The sequence below is a fragment of the Camellia sinensis genome, chromosome 14 (assembly GCF_055761805.1).
Source record: "Camellia sinensis isolate YWXY chromosome 14, ASM5576180v1, whole genome shotgun sequence".
Classification (NCBI taxonomy): Eukaryota; Viridiplantae; Streptophyta; class Magnoliopsida; order Ericales; family Theaceae; genus Camellia; species Camellia sinensis.
Genome location: NC_138974.1, coordinates 18716769 through 18722329, shown reverse-complemented (window position 1 = coordinate 18722329; position 5561 = coordinate 18716769).

Genomic DNA, 5561 nt, shown 5'->3' with positions numbered 1-5561 from the left:
TCTTTTTCATTCTAGGGCTTTCTCTTTTCCACTCTACTTTGCCTTGCTTTGCTTTTGTTTGATTTGATTGATGATGCCCTTAGGGTTTGCTCATTTCACATTTGTTTTTTCTTCTTCTTCTTTAGTGTGTTGCTTTCATAAATGTTGGTATTGGTTCTTTTAGCGATCCCGACGGTCTTGAAGGCCTCGCATTTGCTCGGTGAAAGTAATTTAGCCTTATTCTGCTTTGCGTACAAATTCTTTAGTATTGTTCGTGCTTTGATATTTAGTTTTGCTTACTTTGATCTTAATTGTTACAGATCATATGTTGTTTTATACAAGTGAGAAATATACATTGAAGGATAGTTACTCAAAGTACATTACTGAAGAACTACTACACTTGTTTTAATTAGTTTTTCGATCTCATGTTTCATATACATGACTATTGTTTTGTCTAGGCCAAATTTTACTTTACACTTGTGGTTTGGGCCATACAGTTTACCAATTAGTTTTGGTTGGAATTTTTTTTTTTTTTTGGTGAATACGGTTGGATGATAATTCCTTCAACAATTGAGTTTTGAAATAGATAAACCTTTATTTGTGTTCTGTATGGGTGTGTTGGGATTGAGAAGCAAGAATGATCAACCAAATTTCTTAGATTTCTTATATTTCAAATTTCTTTATTGTGTTATTATTGTTGTTGATGTTGTTGACGATGACGATGATGATGATGATGATGATTGCAACAAATTTTGAACAAATAGAGGTTTAGTGTATTTTAATCACAGAAATAAATTTCAACAGATAAAAAAATATACAATGACTTGTAAAATTCAACAGATAAAAAGAAAAATAGGCACAAAAATTTAAACAAATTAGGAAAAATAATTTTGAATTTCAACAGATAAAAAAATTAGAACAAAAATTTTAACAGATAGAAAAATATAAGATAAGAATTTCAACAAATAGAATTTTACACAGATAGGAAAAAAAAATAAGGTAAGAATTTCAACAGATAGACAAAAAATTTGAACAGGTAGAAAAAAAATTGAACAGTTGGTCAATGAAAAAGTCAACTAATAAATTAAGCGATAAAATTGGAAATAAAATATCATCCAAAACTAATAAAAAAAATTTCTTACCAAATTATTTTACAAATGGTAGATTTCTCACGAATAAATAATATTTATTAGACTTAATACCTTAGACACTCTCTAAATTAGATTTATCTTTAATTTTCTCTTTTAAAAAAAGTTTTAAAATTTATTAATCAAATATATTTTTTAATTTTTTTATCTAAATATTAATTTAAAAATTAAACCTGACATTATCCTAACTTTAAGTCAAACTCACAAAGAGGGAGTTTGTTGTACGACAAAAGACTTCCAAAAATTTGAGATCATCCAACCTCAAAACACGCGTAGCTCTTTTTGAATGGACAAGGTTAGAGATTATTAAAAGTGAAATTTTAAAACAATTATTAATAATGTGACATTTATTTTTTTTTTAAAAAAACAGATATAACAACATTGTGGTAGTGGGTGTTGTTGTGGCAGTGGGTGGGACCCACTACCACATCATTAATGATTACACTAATTAGTGCTTCCACTTATTTTTCCTTTTTGAATAGCTTTTGCCAGTCGTTTTCAACTTGGCATTTTAAGGCCTCGTTTAACATGTTGATATTTTAGTTAAAAAGTTAAAAAATTATTAAAAAAGTTAAAAAGTCTATAATTTATATTAAAAAATTAAAGATTTTCTTTTTTCTTTACTTTTTGCATATCTTTTCGTAAAAAGATAAATAGTTCACCCCAAACATACTAATTTTTTTACCTCATATTTTAGCCAAAAAAACTAAAAAGTTACTAAAATATTCTGTTCCCAAACGAGACTTAAGTCTATATTTGACATTATTATTTTTAGCTATTTTAGTTCAAATAAATAAATTAATTAAAAAATTAATAAGATAAAATATCAAATTTAAATTATAATTATTTTATTTTTTCTCTTACAAAAATAAAAAAAGTCAAAAAATCCATCTAAAATGAAATTTTTTAATCTCAGACTAAAATAATTAAAAAATCAAAAAATCAACTTACATCCCGAAAGCTAATAAGAACTATTCAATTCTTTCAATTACCCTATGATCTTGAAATTATGTGCATTTAAATTGTTTTAAAATTCTGTAAAATTATAAAAAAATAATAAGTATTTTTCTTATCAAATTAATTTATAGTTTTAAAAAAAATTAGAAAATGAAATTTTATAAACCAAACGAAACAGAGAGGGTGTTTGGCAACACCAAAAAAAAAAAGTCAACTTCTTTTAAAAATTCAAAAATTAATAAATATTGACAATTTTTTTTAATAACTTCCTAAACATATTAACTAAAAAGATAATTAAAAAAGTAAAAATAACTAGATAGGAGTATGTCAGTATTTTTTAGAAAATAAAATAGAAACAAAATAAACTTACAACCATATATCACCAAGGGGCTGGTCTGGTAGTCAACACTTAAGGCTTAAGATTGTGTCTCCTTTATAGTCTCGGATTACTTTAATTAGGCTGCCTCTTCAGAGAGGGTGACATTGATTCCTCATATTAGTCCGTCTTTAAAATCGGATACATAATTATATTACAAATGTTGTGATATATGTTTAGAAAAACGACTTCAAATTTTACTTAGACATGTAAAACATGAATAAAATTTATACTGCATTTGACTAATAACATACTAATTTTAAATTTACATTATAAATTTAACTTTCATACTAAAAAGGGAGAAATGCTAATGGGCTATCATTAATATTAAAAAATATTTAAAATAGGTTGAAACATGTAAAAATTATGTGGAGTTTTTTTTTTGGATTTTTTATTAATAAATCTCATTTTAGAGGTGTTTTAATCCAATAAGTCTACCAAAGAAAATTATAGAGTGCTGCTATTAGCACCCTATAAATTATTTTGGATTCCCAATTTTTAACTTTTTTTTAATTACAATAATAACCTCAAATAAAATTATTACAAATGATATCATTAATTTTGGAACACCTCATCTCGCAATTAAATTGCACACCCATTACACCATAAATTAGGGTTTATGAGAGTACCGACCTCCATCACCATCTATCCATCTTCTTCAAATCCTACCTTCAAAACCTACCCACCCGCAAAATCTTGAAACCCTTTGGTGGTAATATTCCAGCAGTAACGGTGACAACCATTTGATTACCTAAACTTCTCTAGTAGTGACAATGAATAGAAGTTTGTCTAGTAACCACAACTCCATAAGACAAGAGGTGTACAATAATAAAAACTTGGAGGAGATTCATAACTTTGATTTTGTTCTTAGCTCATAAGAGATTAACCTTGTAAGGGTAAGTTTCTTAAAAAAAATGGCAAAAATAATAAAATATGTTTGTCATTTTTTTAGGACTGAACTCCCGAACATATGATTGAAATTCGGGAACATAGGCTCGATCATTATTTATTTGTTTGGGAACCGGTAATCAAACATTTATTATTTGTTTAGAAACAAATAACTGAACATTATTCATATGTTTGGACCTGTTTTACTAATAAAACTAAACCAATTATTGTAAATTTTTTTTGCAAGAGAATAATTTATTATGAGAAATTTAAGAAATTATGTGTATATATATAGAGCGAGAGAAAGAGAGAGAAAGCATACCAACTGTGACAATGGTATATGAGTCAGCAGAAACAGTAATCACATTGCCTCTTCTTCTTCTTCTTTGTGGGCTTTGTTAGGGTTTTTTTGGAAGTAGGGTTTTTTTGAGGTGTGGAGGGTGTGCATTTAATGGGTGAAATGTTTTCACAAAGATAATTTTGGTATTATTTGGGGAGTGAAAATAAATTTTAATGATTTTAAAATATATAAGTGGGGGTCCAAAGAAATGAGGGGCCCAAAATAATTCATAAGGTGCTAATAGCACCACTCAAATTATAACCTAGCTAGTCCCATATATTTATACTTTTATTCCATGAGGTCTATTATACCTTTATGTCTATTTTTGATATTGTTGGTTTATTTTTTCTACGAAAGAAAACATCATAAATGCGAGCGTGCCAGCAAATATTAAAAAATTCTTACAGATTAAATTCAATCAAATTATCAAGCAATTGTGTTGACGGTTCTTTTGCCTCAATGAAGAGGATTTTAAAATTTCTAAGTGTAGAGAAAAGAAAAATTAAAAGAAGGAGGAAGACGGAAAAAGATGATTAAATGAACAATCAGGGTGATTGTGTGAACAATCAAAATAATAATTAGGCCTCCTTTGGGAACATGCTAATTTATTAACTTTTTGGCTATTTGGCTAAAATATGAGCTAAAAAAAAACTAGTATGTTTGGGATGACTTTTTGGCTTTTTCCGAAAAGATGTGCAAAAAGTAGAGAGAAAAGAGAATTTTTGACTTTTTTATATGGGTTGTTGGCTTTTTGGCTAATTTACTAACTTTTTGACTTTTTGACTAAAAGAGAGGGTTCCCAAACGAGGCCTTAATTACCTCTACTCCTATGCTTTGAAAAGGAAGTGCATAAAATAAAGTGTGTGAAATATAAATGACAATTAATTATGTCTACTCCTATGCTTTGAAAATGAATTGCATAAAATAAAGTGCATAAAATATAAATGACAAGAAGAATAGAAATCAATTGTTTTTTATTTGAGTTTGACCCCTTTTACAATGTAGCCATGAATGACTATTTATAGGCAAATATTTGTAGGAAAAACTACCTAATAACTACCATATTGTTCCATCTGCTACACTTTACACTTCATGATCTTTCACTTCATCTCTATGTTTCCATAATTTCCTTTAACCTCCAATTCATGCTCCATGATTTTCACTTTGTCCTCCATCATCTTTCCACATGTGTTTAATGATTCATAACTTCTCATAACCTCCAAATGAGTAGGAAAGTGCCACATGTTCTGCAATTATAGATAATAACTAATAATAAAATTATTTATTTATGGTGCCAATAGATATGTATTACATAGAAAAAAGATATATACATTTTCTTTTTGTTACTACATTTATTTGGTAGTTACAATTATTCACATTTTTCTTTTTTATCAATTTCATTCACATTTGTGATATTGTTTCATTGTGCTAGGGTTTTGAAACTCTCTATTTGGTAGGGTTTAAACTCTAGTTTACATATGGTGGTGAAATAATATTATGTTCCTCCATTACTGCAATGAAACTTTGTGTTCCTCCATTGTCACTTTGTGTTCAAAGTTTTGTATTCGTCCAATGTTGTTCTGTGTTCGAAACTCGATGTTTCTCCATTGTTGTAAGTCGAAGCTCTATAGTCAATTTTGTTACAAACATATTCTTCAAAGGTGGGTTTGGTTTAATCTGAATTGGTGGAATGGTGAAATTACATGGGTTGTTAATGATAGTGATAATGCTAAAGATGATGATGAAGATGAGGATGTGGGTGATATTTTTTTTGTTTTTGTGTTTTAGAGTGATTGAGTTTTTTTTTAGATTTCTAACTCTATTGTTGCCATTGTTTCTTTCTTTTTTTTTTGTGTATGTGTTGTCAATCAGT